This window comes from Toxorhynchites rutilus, chromosome 1 (genome assembly GCF_029784135.1).
Source record: "Toxorhynchites rutilus septentrionalis strain SRP chromosome 1, ASM2978413v1, whole genome shotgun sequence".
Taxonomy (NCBI): Eukaryota; Metazoa; Arthropoda; class Insecta; order Diptera; family Culicidae; genus Toxorhynchites; species Toxorhynchites rutilus.
The window spans coordinates 126,874,058-126,901,621 of record NC_073744.1 but is presented as its reverse complement, the minus strand read 5'-3'; the positions used below and the strand labels follow the sequence as shown (position 1 = coordinate 126,901,621).

Below are 27,564 nucleotides of genomic sequence, written 5' to 3'. Positions count from 1 at the left end.
GTAGCTTAGCCCGAAAATCTATGCATTTGAGCTTAGCGATGACGCTTTTTTCCAACACTGGCGCCAACATCAAATGGACTAATTGACGAATTTACGCAAAGCTGAATCAGCTCATGCGACATTTTCATTAGAAATCAGAACCACAAAAGTGAGGGTGTTTGTTTATTTTACGCACTGAAAAGCAAGATTCGGTTGTGATTATTCATTTTATTTCAATTTAAATTCATTTCAGCAATTGAATGTCGTCAGTATATGGTAAGAAAGTTGGAGTTTTGTACATTTACGTTTCAACACGCGATTTGACCAAAGTCATAGATAATCTTCGAAAATTTGATGTTTGATAATGCATACCGGTTATTGATACTATGGATAATTGCAATGAAATCGATATTATATCAAATTGGCTGATATCATTGATTATGTAGAGGCCGATACGCGAAGGATTTGCAGTATTTTTAGCGCAACACATGCTACTCATCATTTACCTAGTTTAAAAATAAAGTTATGATACTTATACCAAGCTGTTTTTTGCTTAACGCGAATTGAATGAATGAACAATGAGGATAATAATGCCAGATCTTACAGACTTACAAATAGGATGACAGATTTACCGACATTTGGCAGATTCTATAGAGCAATTCCACGACAAATCGGCTATTCTCTTGGACTTGTTTTGCCGACGACGAGCTGTTTGTGGTATGTCTTGACGTATGTTTCCTCTTCCATCACCATGCAATCGAACTTCGTCAACGTCGTCGTGTTCAGCTTCCAAGATTGTGTTCTGGTCGTCTTGTTTTGTTTACTGTCGTGATTTGGAGTTATTTTTGATTATCTAGATTTAGCGAGAGAAATTTCGATGCGTCTCGCTTAGACGCGATTCTGGTAACTTACCAACGAATTTCAAAATCTAAAAGGAGTTTTCTTTCTACACGCCAGTGCCGAAAAATTTCACGTTCGCAACATTAAAATAAGGCGAATTTCAGCATGCCTTGTATTGATAATCTACTGCTCAAGCGAGAGTCAATAAATATGAAACAACACTGTCAATGAACATCTACATCAACTTGCCATGAAGTTCATTTTTCATTTGCATCTTAATTTTGGTCATGATATTCGTAACGTCGAAATTGAAGATCATTACGTGTTAGTGAAAATCGAAGCAACGAACGTCAACCAATTGAGAGTAAAATCGATTAATGGTAAAGGATGGGCATTCATCACACAAAACTATTGTTTTTAGCGACTTTAGCAATGGAATGTGTCGTATAGCTCTTGCTATATTTTATGAATCAACTCCTGATTGGCCGAAAATGGCATGTACCCCCAATTATATGGGAAATGGATGACAATAACAGACGAGCGGAAAACGAACATAATCTTGTTCTGATTTCCGGTTCAATGATACTGGCTCTAAATGACCAGCACTGATATAAAGATATGGGTATTGGATGAAAGGGCTTCAACAACAGAAATCGAATATCGTATTCCGATGCCATTTTGGAAAAGAAGATGGTGGTTTCCGGTTCATTGAAAACGGCCCTAGAAGACCGAAAATGAAACACAAATTTCTACATTACTCGAGAATTAATCAAGCAAATGAAACGAAATTAGGTATATGGAGGTTTTAGGGTGCAATAAATGATTATACGGTGGTTAGACACTCCACCCTCCTCTCTAAGGGGGCGCTGCCATACAAATGAAAAACAAATTTCTGCAACTCGAGAACTAATCAAGCAAACGAAACCAAATGTGGCATGTGGAGATTTCAGAATGCAATAAATGATTCCATGGTAGTTCGACACTCCTCCCCCTCTCTTAGGGTGGGCTGTCATACAAATGAAAAACAAATTTCTACATAACTCGAAAACTAATCAAGCAAATGGAGCCAAATTTGGCATGTGAAGATCTTAGGGGAGGGGTCTGTCTTTATTCTATCATGTTTTCTGTATCAAACATTTATTCCATCTAACGGAGAATCATTTTATTTGCAAGTGGTTGAAAATTTTTGAATGAGAATTGTGTGAAAATAATATGATATTATAATGATGAGTTTTGGTATAAATACTAGGAAATTTATAGTAACGGATCTGAAACGGCTAGTTGAATCATTTTACTGGAAGGGCTACCTGAACTAAAGTAGAATCACTTTTCGTTTTTCTAATCAGATGTAGCATACGATTGGACCGTTTTTATTGGCGTTTTAATTCAGTCAAAATTGTGTTCAAAGCAGAAACCCTACCTGTTTACAGATGAAAATTGGAAATTGTTTGAGTTCTTCTCACGCAGAGGCTATTGATTTTTCGGCTTTACAAAATGAAATTTTTCGCTTATGCAAGGAAAACTATCAAATATTTTCCAAGTTTCATCTACAAAGACACTGTCAGACTAATAATGTCATCCGTTATGTTTTTATGCAATGCAAATCTGTATAATTAAAAATGGTAGGTCGAATGTGTTGGTAAGCGCTAAATTCGAGAAAGGAATGGTCCGATTTGAACTGTCTTCATTTTGCTGTATTCGTCTCTGCTCGTAGATCAATGGTATGGTAAAAGGGAAAGTTCGAAAAAAAATAACTCCCATATGTTCTACAATGACATCGTAGTTAGTCCAATTGGGTTTCGCGTTTGCGGAATTAAGCTTCATGTTCCGTTGGTGTGAAGCGAAATCGGCAATAGATAGGCCCAGGTGGAATAACGCACTTTGAAAATAAAAATTATGAATGATAATTCACTTTTCGGTATTAAATATGTATTCCATGTAACGGAGAAACATATTATGTAGGAAACCATCACCATATTATGTAGGAAACCATCACATCTTGAGCGAAAATTTTGTCTGAAAATAAATTCATATTATAATGACGATTTTGGTAGAAGTACTAAGAAATTTATAGTAAAAAGAAATTTTGAAGGGCCAAGTAAGGAAACGTGAATGTTCGAAAGAATTAATATCAAAAATTTATTTTGAGCGAAACAAAGTTCATGCTTTTGCTCCCTATGCTTGGTCAGCATGTACGACCATACATAAAAGTACCGGGGATCCGGGAAGCTGGGAGGGCACAAAGTTTAATCGAGAAAATCAGTCAAATTTTCCTGAAACCAAGTTTGGACGATATTCGTCGTGTGGGTCAGTGCGCCGTCCTGTTGAAAGACGTAATTATCCTTCCCGTCGAGGTCTCGAAGTGGCCACAACCTTCTCCAAAACACCGATCTTATAGTACGCGGCGTTGATTTTCATGTTTTTCTCGATAACACCAGTGGGAACTTCCTACTCCTGGATTCGGCCCCCAAACCATCACCGACGGGGCGCTCTGAAACCGCGGGATGTTTATGTGTGATGGGGGGATGCTTACCAAAGACGACGCCCACAGCAGATCATTTTGGACATTGCGCGGCTGTTGCAAGACAAAGAATTTCTCATCATAAAACACGAACTCTGCGGTCCGCGAAAATATCAGTTTGGCTCTGTCCAGCCTCTTCTTCGTTGTAGCCTTCGTAGCTCCGTGAACCTTGCGTTTCTTGTACGGCTTGTATCCATGTCCTTCGTCATGATGGTGTGGGTAGTCCAGATCGACACATTCTGGCCAGCTGCGGTCGTCCGGATCGAGCGGTTCATTTTTCGACGAACCCGCTCCCTCACCACTTTGATGACTACTGCTGTCCTCGCCGAACGCAGTCGCCCGGAATCCGTACGGTCTTTGGCCGAGCCCGTCTCCAGGAACCAACGGATGGCGGTATAGATGAAATTTGAACCGCCAGAATATGTCGTCAGGTCGCTCACCTCCGCAAACATCTTTACTACGACCGTCGCGGTACTTCTTCATTGTGCGCGGTGAACAAACAACAAATGAGAGCAAGTCGACACCGTGCGCGTCCGTTATCCTACACTCTGTCCAACTTCTATATGACCACCCTGATTCTATTTCGTTGCAACACAAACAGTTAGATACATTCATGTATTGTTGAATGCTTAGAATAAAGTATATTTAACGTCAATCTCGTACAAAACAGTTGTTTGTTTATTTATTGTGCTAAATATGTTAATTCAGCTGTCCAGTTTCTATAAGACAATTTCAAAAATCTCAAGTATTATCAATGAAAAATTCAAAACGATCGACTGATTTAAATGTCAATAATTGGTAACCTTGCCATTTCGGCTAATAACCTTGAAAATTAGTGTTGGAATACTATTTACCCAATTCTGCTGAACGGTTTTCTCGATATTTTTCATGTTTCCAAAATTGCAACCTTGAGCTCTTCAATCATGGTGTACCGTTTTCCTTCAGTGTAGATTCTGCGTACAAGGATTTTTCAACAAGGAGATTTTCAACAAGATTCAAGTCTGGAGAGTGAGCCAGCCAGTCCAAAAAATTAAGTTTTTGGTCCTTAAGGTGAAGGTGGAAGCTAGCCACAAATGGTTGCCACAATGGCGCTCATTTCTTTCATCTCCCTCCCTCACCTCTCGCCCGAAAATCAATAATTTTGCGAAACAGTGTGAAGAAAATGATCGTTTTCGCACACTTCCCATCAAGTAATATCAACCAAACTCTAATCGATTACTCACAAGATATTAAATTTTCATCTGCTTTCGCACCGTATAGTAAAGAACGTCGGAAAACTCGAGCAAGTGCTCTGAAAGTTAAATTTTCGTTTTTCAATCTTCTGCAATGGTTTTGTTTGTATTGGTGGAAGCATCGTTATTTTTTCGACACTGATGCCAGACAACATCATCGAAACATCTATCAAAACCACTCAATAAAATGTTATTCCGGAGTCATAGCGTCCCATGTCATGAAAATCAATAGAATAAAATTGTGTTGATATCAATACAATTATTATTTTTACGTTTAATGAGTCTATAATGTAAGCTTTAGCAACTTTAACATTGGGTAAGAAAATTGTTTTGCAGAGCTCGGAACACTGCCACGGCTGCTTATGCTTTCAAAAACAGTAAACGGAAAAGTATTAAATTCAATCTAAATGCCTCGGCCAACGAAGAGAAGGGTTAAGGCTTTCCAACGTGAATATGTGAAAACAATACGATCAACGAAGGAAAATATTAAGGAATTATCAACATCGAGTTACTATGCGGAAGAACTTGTTAATACCAAAAGTGCCCCAATTCGCATGTGTTATAAATTTGCTCATGTTACGCTCGCGTATAATCAGAATCATATGCAAATGCACCTTCTATATATATTTATATTTGCAATTGTTCATCGGAACATATCGTTCATACATTTTACTTTAGTATTGAATTGTTATTTGTTTTTTTTTCAAATGTATTCAAAGACTCGTGTCAATGAAGCGCCACACAGTCTGATAAGTGAATTGATCTATTTACGTGTGATTTGCTCTTCTCTCACAAACACTATTACCCCATTTTTACACGAGGGTTTACCTATACTACTACAATGGCTAGCTTCCACCTTCACCTTAATCCATTGCTTAGTTTCCTTGCTGGTATGAATAGTAGCATTGTTTTGATGGAATGTGAATTTTTGTGACGATATCCACGCAAAAATGGTAGGAGAGAGGATTCCAGAACATACATGTAACCCTTGATTGATGTGAAAGTTATCTTGAGCTTTCCGGGTGCACAGAATCCCGCTCAAACCATGCTCGAGCCTTAATCGAAATTCCTGGTACTGTTTATTCTTCCGTAAATCACGCCTGCACTCTTTGGAACCATCAGGACCATCCAAATTGAACTTTTTTTCGTCAGTGAAGATATCCTATACATTGAAGAACTTTTCGTTATGGGATATAGCAAAATGTATTCTTTTGGAAACATTCTTTGTCACAACATACCATGTCCTACTGTCGGTTCGTGTGAGCTTTGGCAAAACTCAGACGTCTTTCGATGTGAGATGGTGTAAGATAAGGAGCTTTAACTGTTTAAGCCCTCTTTATGTGAGGACTTTTTACCAAAACTTGACGAATTGCCACCCGAGAAACATTTAAATTCAAATATTGCTTTATTTGCATAAGCGATTTGAAGCTGTTCTAACTATTTCCCGCTTACCCTGGTCAGAGAGTTTCGATTTACGTGGAGCTCTCTCCTTCTTACCGTATCCTTAAGGGTTCGCCAAATAGTTGAGCACTACTTGATGGGATCGTCGAGTCCGACGAGCAATTTCTCTGATACCAACATTGTCTTGGTGAAATGCATCGATTTGTCCTTTCGGCATTTTCCAGATTGAATCGATCAAAACAATTAAAACAACGGAAAATGTAGCTGGCCTTATAGAGACTTGACACTTGAAAAAACTATGAATGGGTTATACCTACGATATAACCGCAAGGTTGACGTAGGACTGCCGTTGGCTTAGTAATCAATTGTATTATTTTTCAATAAGCAATAATCCCACCTCAGATGTTCCTCATTGGGTACGATATAGCCGCTGCGTAGAGCTATCTTTTGTGTGTATTGATTAAATTATTGATTAAACTAGTGAATGAATGAAACAATTAACGAATTCGATTGCAAACAAATCCCAATTTAAGTCAATTCATGCATTATGGAAGTAGTTATCCCAGCAAATAGATATCAACATTTTGCCTAATCATCAAACGGTATGCGTGGAAGTTCAGTGAGCTGACGACATGAAGAGATATTTTCTAATGCAATCTAGAATAACCGAGCCAAAGCGTTGCATTTGTACCTGCTTTTGTAGACCGTGATAGCAAAACGAATTTTGGAGTGTAAAAATGCATGGGGGCATTGCCGACATGAATGTATCTGCAAAGCCGATTTTCCCAATTTCTTGGTTTCGGAATCTGTATTGGGAAAACACATTCCGGTTTGCAAAAATGCAAACTAGTTTGCATCTATTTTGAAATGCTAATTCCCCCAGGCTCCATGTTTTTGAAATCTGTGTTAGGGAAACGTCTCAATTTGCAAAAACGCAAACGAGTACAAAAGTACCCGCAGCATGCATCTATTTTGCAATGCCGTTTTCCTCAGGCTCCATGGTTTAGAAATCTGTGTTAGGGAAACATTCTGATTTGCAGAAACGCAAGCGAGTAGAAAAGTACCCGCAGCTCGCAACTCTTTGCAATGCTGATTTCCCCAGGTGATTTTCAAGTCTGTGTTAGAGAAACATTCTCATTTCCAGAAACGCAAACGAGTACAGAAGCACCTACTGCTTGCATCTAATTTGCTATGTCAATTTCCCCTGGCTCCATGGGTTTGAAGACTGTGTTAGGGAAACATTCCGATTTCCAGAAACGCAAGCGAGTACAAAAGTACCCGCAGCATGCATCTACTTTGCGATGCCCATTTCCTCAGGCTCCATGGATTTGAAATCTATGTTAGGGAAACGTTCTGATTTGCAGAAACGCAAGCGAATACAAAAGTACTCGCAGTTTGCATCTATTTTACAATGTTGATTTCACCAGGCTTCATAATTTTGAAGTCTGTGTTAGGGAAACATTCCAATTTGCAAAAACGCAAACGAGTACAAAAGTACCCGCTGCTTGCATCTATTTTGCAATGCCGATTTCCCCCTTCCGTGGTTTTGAAGTCTGTGTTAGGGAAACATCCATCCATTCCAGCAATCGTACCTCAATCGTTGCGCAATCATAACTGAGTGGATTTCCGAGCGGCACTCACTTATATACCGATTGGTGTGATTTCAATAGCCTGTTTTGAAAGCAATTTTAGTGCTATTGAAACAAGTTTTTGGATCAGAAAGTAACAAGCATATAACGCGTAGACATTTTATCTTTCGAATGAAGTGTTTATCATACCATTTCGTTCAGGTGTTTAGGAGCTATTAACGCTCAAAATCTCGTTCTCCGGCGTAACGCTTTCGTTTTCGAAACTTTGAACTTACACCCCAGTATATAAATGAAAGACTTAGTCCTACGTCAATACAAAAAAAAAATCGTTTACGCTTAGTGCTTGCACACACACATATGAAAATACACACTAGAATATAAATTGAAGCATTGTTTGTTTACAATGACACAAAGCAGCAAGATAATCACCTGGTCTTATAGAAGTTGGACAAAGTGTATATGTGATACTAAAGCTGACACCATCACCAATACACAGAATGCACATGGTGTGCACCTACACAACGATGAGAAGATCTATTCGAACTTATTGAACACCCTGTATATGATGAGTGATGAAGATATGCATGTACAATACATCCAGCCGGGTGCTATGATTGAGGCTAACATCTCTAAAGCAGATCTGTCAGTGGGGAACCCAATTCAGGGAGAAAACTAAGGGAAAATGTCAGTGGGGAACTCGAAATGTTGGCTTTGTCAATCCAAATCCAATACATTTTCGGAAATGCTACGATGTCAAAATTATGAAATTTTCGTTGACCCAAAGGAAGGCGGGAGCACAGATAAAAGTAGAGAGACTGCAGGTCTCACCATGCTCCAAATTCTGAATATCTGGTTATTGAGTGAGGTTTTGAGCGTGGTAAAATCAAGTCACGACGTTATTACAAGTCTGCTGACGGATTCTAAGCAAATTCTTTGTATGCGGTTGGTTGATCATTTCTGAGATTTACGGAAGTACAACGGAATCCGGGAGAGCATATTGTTCTGGATACGCTTATGGTCGGACAATATATTTTGTAATATCAGATTGTTCCCATTATTTCCCCTCTACTTTTTGTATTTGTTTTACGCTCATGAGATGTAGCTGAATGTGATTCATCGATTACAGCAAATCAGACTGTGAGCTCTCCACGGAGCAAAGGTTTACTGCTCTCGAGATAAATTCGAGGAGCCTGTGCGATTTTGGCCACCAAAAAGACCGGTAATTTCGAAGATGCTTTATGCTTTTTGCCGCAGAGCACACGTCTTGCCTTGATCGCTGACAGAATACCGAAGGCCAAGGGCCCGTGCTGCGTGGTTGGGTTGGGCGATGCAGCGTTGGAGCAAACCGCAAAGCGGGCGAAATATGAGCGGCAGGGATGCGTCGCATAGGCACGGTATGTATAAAAGGGAAGACAATGCATTGCAAGCAAAATACATTGAATGTAATAAGAGGATCACATTCACCCTCTACACATCACCCCTCTTCCGAAAAAAACCAATATGTATGCCATGTCATTCCGTTCTTCCGTCACGGTATACTTACGAGAGTAGAATCGTTACTCCCCTTTTGCACAAGTCTGACGTTCAACAACGACTGTCTCGCCTAATTTAAAACGACATTTAAAACGACGACGAGCTCCCTGCCTTGTGCCTTTTCAAGCCTTTGCGTTCAATTCCTCCCGGTAGTTTATTCGTTTACAGACACTGTGATTATGATTTTTTTTTCACCGGTTTATGCAGTTCTCTGGCGATTGTGCAAAAATGAAAGACTTCATTTATTTCTCCGCATTTTTCGTCATACTAGTTAACCAAACTCGCTCTCTTAAAATATTTTCAAAATCCATTACGTTTTTCGCGTGGTGATCCCGATCCACCATCGTATATGATTACCACATTATCAAACGCGGTTGTCTGCGTCCGCTATCATTCGTTCTAACCATCGCGGTCCGCTAATTGAATAAAAACGCAGTCGTCTCGACCCACTAAAACCACTCAAAGCGCGGTTGTCTCAATCCGCAATAAATTTTCAAATCACGGTCGTCACGATCCGTTACAAACTCTGCGGTCGTCTCGTTCGCTCAAATGGTCAAAGCACGGTCGTCTCGATCCGTTACAAACTCTGCGGTCGTCTCGATCCGCTATAAATAGTGCGGTCGTCACGATCCGCTTTTAATTATACCTAGCGCGGTCGTCACGATCCGCTTTTAATAACACCAAGCGCGGTCGTCGCGATCCGCTTTAAATTGAATCTAGCGCGGTCGTCACGATCCACATTTTATAACACCAGGCGCGGTCGTCACGATCCGCTTTTAATAATACCAAGCCCGGTCGTCGCGATCCGCTTTTAATTGAATCTAGCGTGGTCGTCACGATCCGCTTTTCATAACACCAGGCGCGGTCGTCGCGATCCGCTTTTGATCATACCAAGCGCGGTCGTCACGATCCGCTTTTAATAGCACCAAGCGCGGTCGTCGCGATACGCTTTTAATAATCATTACATATTTCAAGCAAAAAATGCACATCACTACATTACATTGGATGTAATAAGAGGATCACATTCACCCTCTACACAGAGCCTAAGTTGTTCTATACAAAAAGAAAATATTTCATTCGAGTTAGAAACATGGTTTATTATATACATAGGTTCATACGTTGAAACATTGAAAGTTCAATATATTTACATTTTATTAGTTTCATAATGTCGTTAATTAAATTTATAATTTTATAATTCTGCGTTTAATACTTGTACTGGGGTATTCATGCATGGGTCACTGCCCATCACATGCGTGGGCATACTATATAAGCGCACTGCGTTTCATAACTATAGAACCACTCCATTTATCTGAGTTTCCAGAGATATGTAAGAAGTCGGTTGAATTGAAGTATATAGTGTAGAATATAATAACTATCTTCATTTATAAGACTGGCCATTTGAACTTTATGGTTGTGTCCAGACACGAAACATAAAAAAAACTAAAATTCCAGTGTTTCATAACTATAGAACCAGATGGAAGCCCCTTTCACTCCTTTACAAAATTAGGGCCAATTTCACATGAATTACAATAAGTTTCAAATTCGTTTGTCATCTGCGCTATGTTGTAGTATGTTTCTCGTTCTACGCAGAAAATACTGCTCGTTTAAGATCTTAAAATCACTCATACTGCTTGTAAGCTGGATCTACTATTCGTACGATCACTCCTCACAAGTTCTTGATAGGGTTTCGATCTGCTAAACAAGCTGAAAATTCCAGAATCTGAAGCCCCCTATTCATTAAACCATGCCATGACTTTCCGGATTTTATGAATTGATACAGAAGTGAATGGTTCTGAAGCACTTCATTGTACTTCTGACTGTTCATTCGTGTTGATGAAAAGCTATCTGAACCAGGCCTTTTCTGAAATCTAATTCTTGTAAAATTGACCCTAATTTTGTAGAGGAGTGAGAGTTTTTTCATCTGGTTCTATAGTTATGAAACACTGGAGTTTTGAGTTTTTGAGTGTTTCGCGCCTGGATGATGATAATGATGATGATGATGATGATGATGATGATGGCCCACCTCATACCCCTACAAAGGTTTGAGCAGGACGATTTATCTTATAGATAATATTTATTTTCAAACATATCAAGAGGCCAGTATTATAAAAACAAAAACAAAGCGAACTGGCTCTGTTGCAGGCATAAATATCTATCAATAGAACATTAAAAAATAGGCATAAACTGCGAAAAAACAAACAATGTTCCTATCCATATTGACATTGACATAGTCATAGTCTCAACTTCAGGCCCAAAGTTTTTTCCAAGGCATGTCAAGAAAATTTCCAACCCGGGAAGATCCTTGACTGATTGGGAATTGAACCCAATATCCAAAAGTTTCAACTTAGAACATAAAAGAGATCTGCTACAATCAGAAATAATCGATACCACCATCTGATGAAAGATAGTTAACAACAATTCTGAATGAGCTATCCCAATTCCAGTTTCCACTTCAGACCCTACATAAAATTTCATTGTGTGTCAGTTTTCTGCCAGTGTTCATTATTAACATTAGGCCAGGTCCACCAAACGCGCGCGAGGCTCAAACTTTCGTAGACAACGCTCGTTTTTCTTTTTTTTAAATAATCTACAATACAATAAAAAAACATCATCATCATCAGTACGAACATGGCAGTTTGAGATACCTGTAATTTTTTTTAAAATTTCAATAATTAGTAAACATAAATAAATTAATTTACAAAAATTTTTCGAAACCCTGTTTACAAAACAGATTTAACGTGGGAAATACACATTCGCTTAAACTCTGCCATTGTTGCCGCTCGTTTTATTTCCCTGGGCATCGAATTGAAAAAATGTATTCCTTTGTATAGCAACGAGTTCTGCGACCTACTGAATATAAAGTTAGGTGTTCTTGCATCATCCGCGTTTCTAGTATTGTATCTATGAACATCACTTCCTCTTTCAAATCGATCACACAAATATCGAGGCAGCATACCGTTTAAAATTCTAAAGATGAACCACATTGTCAAATAGTAAATTCTTTGCTTCACAGATAGCCACTGTAGCGCGTCCAACATCAAATTAGAGGAAGTGTATCTACTACATCTTAAAATCAAACGCATAATTTTATTTGTAAACGCTGCAATCTCGTTAATTGTGTATTGTTTGCAAGGAATAGGATCGACGAGCAAAAGTCTATGTGCGGTGAGATCAATGATTTATACAATTTAATTTTACTGTTCACCGTCAGTTCTTTTTTCAAACGACACAAAACGCCGTACTTCTTGGCAATCTTCTTGATGACATTATTAATGTGAGACTTGAATGTTAAATTGTCATCAATGATAACTCCTAGGTATTTGATTTCATTCACGCGTTCTAATGTCTCACCATCTACTTCAAAATTTACGTCAATACTGGAGTTTGCTGAAGGAATTAGCATGTATTTTGTTTTGCCAACATTCAATTTCAATTGTTTGAATTTAAGCCACTGAGCCAGAGAATGCAAATCTTCGTTTATGTGTTCCTCGGTTTCTTTTATATTCTTAGCTGCGATGAACAGGACAGTATCATCCGCGAACAAATTAATGTCACAATATCGTAAAACCCGTCGCAGATCATTTATATATAAAATAAACAAAATGGGCCCTAAGACACTTCCCTGTGGCACCCCGAGTGAGTTGCCGATGGGATCGGTAAAAGAATCATTAAAACGAGTCTTTTGAGTCCTGTCGCACAAATAGCTCTCGAACCATTTGTACGACATTCCTACTATTCCATTGCGCTCTAATGTTTGTAACAATAAGGGCCTAGAAATTGTTTCAAAAGCGCGTTTAAGATCTAGAAATACCGCAAATATAGTCTTTTTCGCCTCGATATTCTCTTTCCATTTTGCTAATACCAGATTCAGCGCGGTTTTACAAGAGTGTCCCTCTCGATATCCCGACTGTTCCGGTATTAGCAAATTGTTGTTATTTACAAAATGTATCAGCTGAACTTTCACAACATGTTCTAACATTTTTTCTAATAAGTGCAACATGTTAATAGGGCGGTACTCTTCGGCTTTATCCGTCCCATTAACTTTGGGGATCGGAATCACAATGGATTCCTTCTAAACCGTTGGCACGTGCCCAATTCGTAGAGATTCATTTATTAGGTCCAGTAGATCGTGTCCAATGACATGAAAGCAATCTTGTATCACTTTTGCGTTGACATTATCGATACCAGCCGATTTTTGCAATGAAAAACAAATATCTCTTAACTCAGCAAAAGTGATGGGTGAAAAATAATCTAGTCTACAATTGATATTAATCGGCTGTATTATTTCGTCAGGTTCACTGACCAAGCCAATACTTTGGTTGGTCAGCAGAACACTATTGACGAAATAACTGTTGAGTTTATCGGCAATAGTTTGGTCTGACTGCTCTTCTGACCCTCCGAAAACTATGGATCGCGGTACACTATTTATAGAATTTAATAACTTTTTCAATAACTTCCATAGTTCTTTGCTATTATTTTGATGTTCATCGATTTTCCTCTGTATATATTCACTTCTAGTCCTTTTCAAGACCTGTGAATATATATTCCGCGCGAAGGTGTACCTATTCCAATCATTTTCTACATTAGTCCTTATAAACTTTCTGTACTTTTTATCTCTTTTGCATTTGAGACGCAGCAGATCAAAAGAGTACCAGCTGTTCGAATTGTTTAATTCAATATATTTTTCAACCACTAATTTATTGGTACACTCTCTCAGAATATCGGTCAGAATAGCTGCTTTATCATTCAGATGTCCCGCCATTGCTTCAAAATCCAGGCTTGTCGAAACAAGCTGAGACATGGCTTCTTTGGAATATTTATTCCAGTTTTTAATTTTTATTCTATTTCCATCACGGTCATCCTGTCCATTCTCAATGTAAACAAAAATTGTCTCATGATCAGTTATTTTGAAATTGGCCTCTGTAAAAGAGTAGACAGTAGCAAAATTTGAATACACGTGATCTATTAGAGTTCTACTATATTTAGATATTCTCGTAGCTTCGTTAACAGATTGTTTTAAGGTAAAGTAATGTGATAATTGTTTCAATTGATTCGAACTTCAGACATTAAGCCAGTCAATGTTAAAATCACCAGCAATTATATTTAACTTACTGCAATCAACAATGCTTTCCCACCAGTTTTCCAAAATATCTAGAAAACGCTGGTCACTAGAACTGGGGGAATGATATATAATTCCATAATTCCCCATCTGCATGCCTCTTTCAACTGAAATTGTCAAGAACCAGTTATTTTCAACAGCTTCGTTTAACAGAATGTTGAATTTGACTGATTCTTTTGCATAAATTGCAACACCTCCAGTGTGTTTGGAGTGCGACAAGCAAAAAGCAACTTTATAGCCCGGAATTTTGTACTGATCATATGATTCTTCATCAATTATGTGAGTTTCAGAAAGAAAAACCATCTGAGGACGCATGTTTTCTCCAAGATATCGCATTTCTGCGTAGTTTGTAGGAAGCCCAGCAATATTCAGATAAATTATTGCTAACTTCTTCTCACATATATTTTTTCTAAATTGCTATTTGGTTTGGAAAAAGTTACTTTTTTTCTTGTCCAACAGTCTCCGATAGACAGGACACTGTGTGCTATAAGCTGGATGATTTATGTCGAAATTCAGCTTCCGTTCCTTATTAAACTTGATACAATTTATGTATTTCAATTAATTTGATGAGCACTCAGATGTTTTATGTTTTTCATTACATCTTGAACATATTTGTTCTTTGTCGCAATCTGTACTCTTATGCCCGAATTCTCCACATTTGAAACAGCGCAACACATTAAAGGCCTCAACCACGGTACATTTATCCCACCCAATGCTTACTTTACTAGCAGTCATCAGGTTTCTGTAAGTATCATGGTCAACTTCTATTATCGTGTTGTATTTGTTATATTTCAAGCGTGGATTTTGATATTCAGTAACAACCTTGACATCATTAATCGAAATGTTTTCATTTTGACTCTTCAAGTTGTCAATGAAAACATCAGAGGAATATCGATCACTCATCCCAATAATTTTCAATTTCGGTTTTATTGGGTTTGGAATAAAAGTACTAAACCCTTCTCCAAGATTGGTCTCAATTCCATTTTTCACTTGTTCAATATTATCCCCTGCTGCACACTCAACAATAATCGAGCCATCTTTCCCGTTTCTGAAATTCTCTATTTTGTGTATTTTAGGATCTAATTTAGTCTTCAAGACTTTTCTTGTTTCATCATTTTTCTTGCCAGACTCTATTGGCTTTACCACAATGACTGGACGAGCCTTACGAGCCACGACATTCACGAAAGTTTCAATTTTACTATTATTAATTCGATGCATTTTTTCTTTTAAATCATTATTTTTATTCGTTAACATTATTTTCTTGCTCGGAGTGTCCAAATTAGCACTAATTGAGCTTGGACTAACCTGTCGCTTTCTGTTCATAACAGCTAAGTTTTTGTCAACATTTACTTTTTCAGAGAAAAAGCTTTTCATATTTTCCAACTTTTTGGCACACTGCTTTCGAAGCATGCCAACTTCTCTTTGAAAAGCTCGTCGAAAGATCTGATAAGCTTATCTCGCTCATTCTCAAACGCGATGTTTATTTGCTCGGTGAAGCTTTCTCGGACATCAGAGAGCGAAAGTGAGATCTTTTCCATCTCCCTTTGCAAACCACCAACGTCTAAAGCATCACCTCGCACGCCACTTTTTTGGTCTGACAAACATTCGTCACAAATAAACTGAATGTTCGGATTCTCTGTAATCAGTTTTGCTGTTGCTTTTGTAAGCGAAGTACAGCGCCGATGAAGTCGAACACCGCACTTACCTACATAAACAACAGGATCATCACTCATTTCGTGAGTGCCCCGCGCGGCAGCAATGGCAAAAGCAGATACAAAATAAAACAGAACAATGCACAACACAAGCAACTACGGTGACTATCCTGAGCGATAGCGAGCCGTAGAGCCGTGTTAATTATTCAATAAAACACACAATGAATATCAGCATGCACGCAATGGGTACTTATCCTGATAATATTTCCAATCGGCCGTCGGCAGAACAAGTTTGTTCAAATTTCAGCCGTATATTTCCCACAAAAAAAAAACACCTTATAATCAGCACTATGGAGATATACAAACCACCATGTTCGCCGTTAGAAAACGTATGCAATAAAGTTCAAATGGCCAGACATTGAAAAAGGAGGATAGTTATTATATTCTACACTATATACATCAATTTGATCGACTTCTTACATATCTCTGGAAATTCAGAAAAATGAGTGGTTCTATAGTTATGAAACGCAGGGTATAAATCGAGTCCTTCTAATGTTATTATAGGATGTATACTGATCATTCATCCTATCATAACATCAGATGGAAACTGACAATCTTTTGCACGACCTACGCACATATAAAAATTGAAGAGGGAGTAAACACAGTGAGCAGTAACTTACTCTGCTCTAACATTCCAAACTCACGTATAGTTCAACGTGATGTTTGACTGTTCACTCTGCTTTACGACCTACAGCATCCATCAGTAAATTGAACCGCTTGGAATGGTTCGCTGAAAAAGTAATGCAGTAGCGTAAACTCGGCATTGGTGTGGTTGGGAAAAACACCCCCACATTCATTTTGTACACATAACTTAGCATTCAAATTGAGGAGCTTTCATATTACATTAATATACTCTATCAGTTTCACAGAAACACATTCAGATGCTAACTAACTTTGGTTTCGCCATCAACTTTTACTTCCACGAATCCATCGAATTGTGTAATCATATTTCACCGCTGAATAGAGATGAGAGTTAGCCACAGAACAGAATGCTTCCATTTTCTCGGGAGTGAGAGAAAAAAAATTGAAATGAAAAAGTTTTCACACACAATCATAATCATTATAAAACTAATTCGATTTCAACACTGGCAAAAAAAAAGCAAACTCACAGATTCTGGGGAATCCAATCCACACTTCCCTCTTCTGCTTCATGTCTCAATTTTCGGCTTACGTTCCATCGGACTCAATGATTCAACGTGATGCTCGCAGAACTTTGGCCACGTTCAGATGAGATGAGTGCGAGGGGGACGAATTGGGTTGCTTGTTCAGCAACTTGTTCAATTAGGAAACCGCAGACAAACGACTTGTCGTGTGCCAGATGCCCGTAGAGGCAATTTGTTTTCGTGCTTTTAACCACACTAGCCAGCAAACACGACGAAAACTAGACACCATTGGAGACGTTTCGGGGAGCTCTCCAAGCAGCAGCAGGAAATGGACCATTTCAAGCGGGGGTTTTGAAATGGAAATTTGATATAGTCGTTCCACCCATTTCGACCCCCTGAAGCATCGTCGAGTTCCAGAGTGAGGCCGTCCCGGCGTAAAATTTCTTCCGTCTATAGCGGGCGACAAATTTACGTACGCCACTGTTCATTAGAGAAGACGCACCGCATCCGATACCAGGACAGTGTGTCACTCTCATCATAACCTTTGTATTCTGCTTTCTGAACGAACCAACTGGAGATGGTTATTACTACTTTCTTTTGTCATTCGAAGCTTATCGGACATATTTTGTAACGGGCTTCCGTTCCTATGGAAGGACTAACGTTTTCTTGGGAGTAATGGATGGCCAGGGTGAAACTTATTGAGCTTCGCATGAGCACAGACATCGAGGATTCGTCCTTTAAGATGTGAAGATTTGGGATTTGATATTTAGTGATGTTGAAACGTTTAAGGAGCTGTTGCGCACCACGTTAAGTTTCGCTTTACAGCACTCCAGTTGGATACATTCTTGTTTGTGATGATAAAGGTTGAGCATGGACAAATTCGGACCCATTGTACTACAATTTCATCTTGATAAGCGTTTTTAGTCCATTTGATGTTTGCGCTAATGAAATTGATCTTTGTTCGAAAGTGGAAATGGATTTTCAGGTTAAAAAACAGGAAGTGGGTTATATCTATGGTATAACCGCAAGGGTGACGTAGGACTATCGTTGATTTAGAGATCATTTGTATGAAGTTGAATCTGAATTCATTCTGAATGAATGAATATTTGGAGAACTTCGAAAACGAGAGCGTTACGTTGGAGGCACAAGGTTTTATGCATCCAATATTGGATACGGAAATATCCTACTGATGGGGAAGAATAATCTTCAGAAGCTATCCTGTTGATTGCGATTGATTGAAAAATCACAAAACCTAATGTATTTGGTCACAGTGTTACATGGATAGAAAACATTAAAATAAACTCTTTCATATGAATGTAATTTTAAATTCCCAGAGGAACTGGCATTAACACTATAAGCTATTAACACTTAAAATCTCGGTCTTCGGCGTAACGCTTTCGTTTTCGAAACTTTGATTTTACACCCCGGTATAAAAATGAAAGACGTAGTCCTACGTCAAAATTATAGGAGGTTGTGTCCAAGATACGACCGCATTGTTAACGTAGAACCACACTGTTATTTTATATAATTCGCTTGTTTATACCTTCGGATATTATTCTATAATGCTTTGAAATTTTAGGAACAACTACTTAGTAGACTAATCTCTGAAATGGGTTTTTCATTGTAGAATCAGTTGACGATAATTGATTGATGATTCATTCTTGCCCTCGCAAAACAATACACTAGAGCTGATCGTATGTCGCAATTTGTCGCATTGACATGAGCATTGAAAATTTACCTCGAACGCTATTCCGGTGGCCTTTTTCGCAATTGACATAGACTCGGCTACAGTCGATTATATACATGTTGCATCAGCACCATTATTCCACATCTCATAACTACATCAATATATCTTCGGCACCGCATGGAAACAACAACAATGACAATTGCAAGTATTAAATATTATGCTACATGTTATTTAGTATTGCCTCAAAGGAATCGCACCTCTAGGCATCGTTCGTACAACGTAAACCATACAGAGCCATACATTGGTGGCTTGATACTACTAGGAATATAATCTCATCATTTTGCGCTATTCTCAAAAGAAACGCTTCTGTTAATATTGCTGGCCTCGAAAAAAGTTGCCTTACTTTCTCATGCTCGAGAGAAGCGCAGCTGTCACCCTTAGTGGAGGAAGTTTTGCTACTGGTAAGCGAAACCTAATCACATACAAAATTCCAGAACGACATTTACTTTCTTGGTGACTAAATAAGCGAAATAAACTCTTTTTGTTAATAACAACCTCGAAAACATCAGCAATGCTTCATTATGGTCGCAAATGCAATCCTTGTTAAAGGCGGTTTTGCGACTGGCACGCGAACCCAAATAAGTTATAACATTCCAGTAAGACATTCGAGATGCTTGGTATTCCCCAAATAATGTTTTGGCGCACAACTGAAATGCCTACTTCGCCATAACGTCAGTTCAATACATTGATGTATTCTCAAAGGCACCAACGACGCGCCGAATTCACCTACTTCGCTGTTGTTCGTGCGGTGTCACACTCGTGAAGGCTCGGTTCAGTGCGAGCTCTTTTCACTGCACCAACATCGCGTGCATTATTAGATGACGCTTGCCTCCAAATGTTATTGCCCCTGGCAATGCGTTCGTTTTGACGTAGGACTACGTCTTTCATTTCTATACCGGGGTGTAAAACCAAAGTTTCGAAAATGAAAGCGTTACGCCGGAGACCGAGATTTTGAGCGTTAATAGCTCCTAAAGAACTGAACGAAATGGTATGATAAACACTTCATTCGAAAGATAAAATGTCTACGCCTACGTCTATACTTGTTACTTTTTGATCCAAAAACTTGTTTCAATAGTCTCAAAATTGCTTTCAAAACAGGCTATTGAAATCACCAATCGGTATATAAGCGAGCGCCGCTCGGAAATCCACTCAGTTCTAATTGAACAGCGATTGGAGCATGTTGTCGCTGTTGTGGTAAAGCTCTTCGTTTATCATGAAAGCGCGGATGAACGGTGTCACCAAGAGCCTGTTTGTGCACCCTAGGCCAGAAGGGAATCCATCAGGAGGAGAGTGCTGCCACAAACGGTTCCCCGGGAAGACATCGCTACACACACATACACGCGCGGAATTCTTTCCGTTTGGATGCCATTCAGCATCGAGAAAGTTCCGGAAAGATCTAATCATTTCTGGAAAATAATCTGCCAGTTCCTCTGGGAATTTAAAAATACATTCATATGAAAGAGTTTATTTGAATGTTATCTATCCATGTAACACTGTGACCAAATATGTTTCAATCATGTGCTATATAGCTTCTGAAGATTATTCTTCCTCATCAATAGGATATTTCCGTATCCAATATTGTATACGCCCGCAATCGATTATTGCTCAGTCGCCGAAAGTTGCGAGCTCAGAGAGTTCATTCCCCTCTAATTTGCCTTCCAAATTGCCATCGTAAACCACGCCTTCTCTCGATTCAATCACGCACAAAAAGCATACTTAAGCGATATTCTGGTGGTGAGATGTATTCATTTTTCGTGAGGACATCGACAAGACAACATCGTTGCCTAACGTGCTGGAGGAGGAAGACGGCGAAGGATCGACACATACACGCGCAGAATTCTTTCCGTTTGGATGCCATTCAGCATCGAGAAAGTTCCGGAAAGATCTAATCATTGCTGGAAAATAATCTGCCAGTTCCTCTGGGAATTTAATAATACATTCATGTGAAAGAGTTTATTTGAATGATTTCTATCCATGTAACACTGTGACAAAATACATTTGGTTTTGTGATTTTTCAATCAATCGCAATTAACAGGATAGCTTCTGAAGATTTTTCTTCCCCATCAGTAGGATATTTCCGTATCCAATATTGTATGCGCCCGCAATCGATTATTGCTCAGTCGCCGAAAGTTCCGAGCTCAGAGAGTTCATTCCCCTCTAATTTGCCTTCCAAATTGCCATCGTAAACCACGCTTTCTCTCGATTCAATCACGCACAAAAAGCATACTTAAGCGATATTCTGGTGGTGAGATACATCCATTTTTCGTGAGGACATCGACAAGACATCGTTGCTGAGGGTGCTGGACGGCGAAGGATCGAGATCTGCCCTGAAACGCAAGCAGTTTGTTTGAAACTGTGAGGGAGCACAGAGAAGCCGTCCTTCAGGAGAAGAGAAGGTGACCATCGAAGCAGCCGCTACACACACACACATACACGCACGGAATTCTTTCCGTTTGGATGCCATTCAGCATCGAGAAAGATCCGGAAAATAATCTGCCAGTTCCTCTGGGAATTTAAAAATACATTCACGTGAAAGAGTTTATTTGAATATTTTCTATCCATAAAATATCCATATAATACATTTGGGTTTGTGATTTGTCAATCAAGTACAGTTAGGAAAGCTTCTGACGATTATTCTTAAGAACAAGGTTTTTCGTATCCTATATTGGATGCATAAAACCTTGTGCCTCCAACGTAACGCTCTCGTTTTCGAAGTCCCCCAAATATTCAATGGATTTAGATTCAACTTCAAACAAATGATCTCTAAATCAACGATAGTCCTACGTCACCCTTGCGGTTATACCATAGATATAACCCACTTCCTGTTTTTTGCAGGGCTCGAGCCTGCTTTCCTCTTGTTCTTGCTCATCACACACTACGCGAAGCGTCCGATTTATGACGCGGAAAGAAAAACACACGATACGAATAACGCGAAAAACGAACAGAAAAACCAAACGACGATATCCCAGTTGGATTACCACTGGTGGGGTCCAATCTTAGATCGAAGCACAGCGAAAGCGAAGTGAACTGGATTGCTCAACAGTCCGATGCCGAATGAAAGTTTGTCTCAGCGAGATTCACTGTTTATACTCTAGGCAAGTATTCCCCTTTATTCTTCTACTTTTCCTTTGTTCACGGAGACTTTAAATCCTACGGTTTCCCCTCCGTTGGTCGTCGATAAGTTGCTCGTTATTGACAGCTCTTTTCGGGAAAGCACACAAATGGACAGAACAAATGTATGGGAAAATGGAAACGCTTAAAGTTTTCATGAATTTTAACCATTTAAAAACCAAGGGATTCTAATGTATAGCATATTAAACAAATCTTACGGAATTTCCGATTCGTTTAGTGTGTGAATCGCCAAAAGCCGTTCGCAAAAATAGTTATTAACGTTAACTTTATTTCATAAAAACGTGACCTGTTTTCTGATTTGGCACCCTTAATGAAAGACGTAGTTCTACGTCAAAAAATAAATCGCCAAATGTGTTGGTAAGCGCAAAACAAAACTAACTTATTAGATTTTCTGTACCAAACATGAATTATATGTAACGGAGAAACATGTTATTGGCAAGTAATTGAGAAAAACTTGAACGATAATTCTGTCTGAAAATAATTTTATATTATGATGAGTTTAGAGAAATAAAATCATAGCGTTTACATCTTTTTCACACTAATAAATCGCAGTCTCGGAAAGTGCAGTAGCTGAGAAATAAATTCTATCATTCCTGGAGGATTCACATTGCGTTTCGCTCCCTCAATTGCGAATTGTTATGCAGCGAAGACAATTGGTGAAACTTCAGCAGACTTAATTAAGTCCGCATCCAAGATAATGACAGAAATAATCTTAGAAGACAGAGCGTGACAAACTTTTGGCCGGGTGCAGCATTCGAGTAATACAGTTCATCGAAGAATCATTGAAATATCTAATTATGCAGAGTAGATGTTGGCGTCCGCTATTTCTCGAAGTCGAATTATTCCATGCATTCGATTACGATGAAGTCACTGCTGATATTGCCAACTAAGCAAGTCTCTTGTAGTTGGGTAAATGCGAAAAGAGTTCTTCGATTATTTTCGCGTCCAACCAATGATAATGACTTTCTTTCCGTTGGGTCTCTCTTTTGTCAGCTAAAGAAAGATATCCATAACATTGAGGATGAGTTATTATAAAGAAATTGATTGAATTTGACATCGATATTGCGAAAAGTTCGTCGTTTGTCACTTTGTTGCTAAACTTCGGAAGAGAACATTGTTACCTGTGAAGTGTGGCGGATGAATATTTTCCATTTTTTTTAATTTTATACAGATGATTGTTTCAGAAAGAATATCAATTCAACTAGAATCCGTCGTGTTATGTTTGCAAACTATGAAACGAAGAAGCAGGTACAAGTGGCCAAAAGAAGCACTCCAAAGTTATATACATCGAAGCATTTTTGCAGAAGGCTTAATAAACGTAGGATATAACATTTTTTCCATTGAATTATCTTTTCTATTCCATTGACTTTTTGCCATTGCCTTCCGAAATTAATGCATTTGTAATGCATACGTTACTGTAGCCTGGCCGCAGGTGCATCGTCTGGGCCTCCTTGATTAACTTAATTGTTCGGGACACCTTCGAATGATGGATTCCCAAGTACTTCCCAATCCATTCGTGGAACTAGACGGAAGACGGATTACCTACAATGGAACCATTTTTAAGTATATTGACTATATGAATCTGAAACAATCAACTGAACAATTCGCCGGCTATCCAGATACTCCTCAAATTAAGAAGATATTCTAAAGATACACTGACAAAAATAGGAGAGTGTTCAAGATATAACTACATTTTCAAAGCAGAGCTTCGAAATTATTGTGTACGAGAGCAAATGTTATATAAATCTAAGTATGAGCTTTTTAGTACAACGAGTTTTCATCTTCAGTTTTCGACCGAAGAACACACCTCTCACCGTTGAAAAATATGAAATAATGCTCAAATTCACGAGAGTTGAATGATCGATCGAAAATGCTACAAATAAGACCGAACCACTCCTAAATTCACACAAGTACAAAAAAAAAAGAAAAAATCAAATCGTTTTTTAAACGGTTTTAGTTAGATTCCCCCGTTTGTATGTACGTTTGTCGCTTTGTATCTTTGTATGTAGCGCTATCCAACAATAATACAAATTTGACCCCCTTCTTGTTGACCGATTGATCTGAAATTTGGAACACAGCTCTATCTTTGCATTCATTATAAAACTGCATATTCTATGATCTTGAAAATCCAAGATAGCGGCCGCTACAAAATGGCGGATTACATATTCTCTCAAAATCTCATAAATATGGGTTATGTTGTCTGTTCGCTATTTACCGTGTCGTGATGCAGCTGTCTACTGCCACTGCAAATCCGAGGACCGAACAAACATCATTGACAGTATGTTTGTCATGTTTATTAGTTTTAGTACAATTTATGCTATTATATATGAATAAATGATAAATAAATGCATGTATGTGCATTCAAGAGATGTACGGTTTTAGAGCTTGTAAGCCAGGGGTAATCAAAGTGGTCGATATCGACCCCTTGGGATCGATGTTGGTTTCTCAGGGGTCGACATAAACAAAAACTGATTATGGTGGTCGACCAGGTCTAAAAATCGATCGCTAATAATTAACACAAGTTCTTATTTGGAACTTTCAAGATACTATATGAGTTGTGCTACGTGAACCAACTTGTTATAACAATTACTAAAATTATAGTAGAAAGCATTACTGTTGTAATTTGTATTAACAATTGTTAATTACACTTGATATTTACTGAAAATGATGTCAAGTTTACTCACTCAACCAACCGCAATGTTTTTGAGTTGGTAAACATTTTGTATGAATAAGATCTCTGTTGTAAACGAAGCCGAATTTATACCCAAACGGAGGGTGGAGCCGATGTTTTAGTTACTCATTATTGACGGTATGGGTGGGTAAGCACACAAATGGACAGAGCAAATGTAAGGGAAGCTGGGAATGCTTCCAATTTTCGGGAATTCATACCGTTTACGGATTATGTAGGCGTAATGTATAGCATATCAAATTCGATTGCTATGCATATATGTAAAATCCGTTCCTAGCGAACATAGTCATGAACGTTAATTTCATTTCCTAAGATAGTGACCTGTTTTTTTGATCATGCACCATTACTGAAAGACAGTCCAAAGTCAGATATATATTTTGCAAGATAACATTCCTAACCGTGATACGAAACCATTTAGCATTTCCGCTGAACGGAGAAGCCGTGTTGTAGAGGTCATCTGCGAAATAATTCGTTTGAACCTTTCTGCTTCAAAATGATGTTATCGCTTGCAGATGGTCAGTTTCACTCATAAAACTCATAGTTCTAGGAATAAATATTGGAGAATTGTCCAAGATAATCCATTACTCCCTGTCAAAACTAATTTCTAAAAATACTTGAACTGTACAGTGTAAAAAAAAAACTTGAGAATATTCCTGCAGGGCGGAATTTTACTGTTCATAGCAATTGCTGTCTGTAATTTAATAATTATTACGTTACAACCCGTTTTCTGAAATCCGATCGAGTCAGAATTACCCGAGCGGATCTCAATTTTGCACTCTGAAATCCGATCGAGTACAATCCAATCTAGCTGTTCAAATATGGAAACCTTGCCACATAATTCGATATTGATGACATTGGTGCCATACAAATGAAACACAAATTTCTGCATAACTCGAGAATTAATCAAGAAAATGAAACCAAAATTTGGCATGTGAAGATTTCAGGGTGCAATAAATGTTTCTATGGTGGTCAGACACTCCACCCCCTCTCACTAGAGGCTGCCGTACAAAAGAAACACAAATTTCTGCATTACTCGAGAGTTAATCAAGAAAATGAAACCAAATTTGGTATGTGTAGGTTTTATGGTGCAATAAATGTTTCTATGATGATTAGCCACTCCTCCCCCCTCTCTAAGGGCATCCGCACCAATGCGTTACTATTCAAGGCTTCTAGTCTCGAGTTTTAGCCGTTGCCAATCTATTAACTCGTCGATTTGCGCACCCGTCGTTGCTATCGCGTTTGCTATAGTATATCTTCTTTTTCGCACCGCAGGTTGCTAAATACGATTGCTATTACTAGAAGAAATGACAAGTGTCAGTTGATTCTCTTTTCGTCGCGTTCATTTTTTGGTAGATAAATATATATAATAATATATATACACTTTCAAAATAATACTTCAGAGCAAAATCACAAAAAAACGAACACAAGACGAAAGAAACCCACAACAGATGTTTGTGATTTGTTGGAAATAGCAACACTTGGCTCGGTTGCTATCGCGTTGCCAAATTTGTTAACTCACTATTCACCTAGAGGCCGATTACTATTTCCCACACCTGAACCGTAACCACCAGTGGGGTTGCTGCGTTATGGTGAGGGTTGTCAAAATGTCTGTAACAACGCATTGGTGCGGATGCTCTAAGGGGGGGTTGCCATACAAAAGAAACACAAATTTCTGCATTACTCGAGAATTACTCAAGCAAATGAAACCAAATTAGTTATATGGAGATTTTAGGGTGCAATAAATGTTTCTATGATGGTATGACACCCATCCCTCCTCTAGAATGGACAGGGGGTTCCATGAAAATATTACAAATATTTCAACCAAAAATATTCCAACCAAATATGACAATTGAAAATTTTTGGAAAACTCTGAAGGAAAAAGGGAAAATTCGGAAAGTTAATATTCCCATATGTTCTACAATTACATAGTGACAAGTGCTGTTAATCCATTTTGTTTGCGCTAGCGAAATTGTTCTTTGATCGAAACTGGAAATGGATTTTAATGTGATGAAACGCACTCCTATATCTTCTTCTATCTATATAAAAAAAGTATCGCCGAATGTGTTGAGCTCGAGGAAGGAAATGTCCGATTTAGGGGTGTCTTTATTCTATCGTATTTTCTGTATAAAACATTGATTCCTTGTAACGGAGAAATATGTTATTTGCAAGTGGTCTTGAACGAGAATTGTGTCTGAAAAAAATCTGATATTATGATGATGAGTTTTGTTAGAAATACTAAGAACTTTATAGTAAAAGGTAAATTCAACGGGGTCGATTAGAAGTTTTGCGATTAGACCCATGAACTTGCTCATAGTAAGAAAACGTGAATGTTTTAAGGTATTGATAACAAAATACAAATTGTTACGACCCACCACAGGCACTGTTCAAGACAAGGATAATACCGACGAGGCAACGAAGGAATAAATTATATTTTTTTTATATATTGCACTGTAGTTTTAGCTAATTATTATGTAGTTATAATATATTCAAATAGTTTTAAAATGTATTGCTTGATGGTGGCTGTTTATCCACTTGAGCCTAATTAAATCAATAAAGGAAAAAAAAACAAAATACAAATGTTGGGTGGGACGAAGTTTGCCGGGTCAGCTAGTTCTTATATAAATCAATTCTTAGAAAATCAAAGAGTTGCTTAAGATGTGAAATATCGACATTTTATTGGGTGTGTAACAAACATTATTTACAAGTCTTTGAGTTTTGCACAACAAGTTTTGCATCAAGGTTCACGGATTATGAAAGCATAATGCTATGCATACGAATTTTAGAGAATTTACTATTCGATTGCTATGTATGCATATCTCCAGAAGTCGTTCGCAGCGAAAATAGTTATTAAAGTTAACTTCATTCAAAAAACGTGACCTTTTTATGATTCTGCACCCTTAGAGCCCCCGCATACTGCAGACTGATTTATGGGCCGATAGTTTGGTCGGCTTCTTAATCAGTACGGAG

The 27,564-nt window shown here is 38.3% G+C and overlaps 1 pseudogene; it reads right to left on the bottom strand.

The window, feature by feature from the left end:
• Positions 1-6,333: 6,333 nt before the first annotated feature.
• LOC129763824 (U4 spliceosomal RNA) lies at positions 6,334-6,415 on the bottom strand (annotated as a pseudogene).
• Between the last annotated feature and the right edge of the window lie 21,149 nt (positions 6,416-27,564).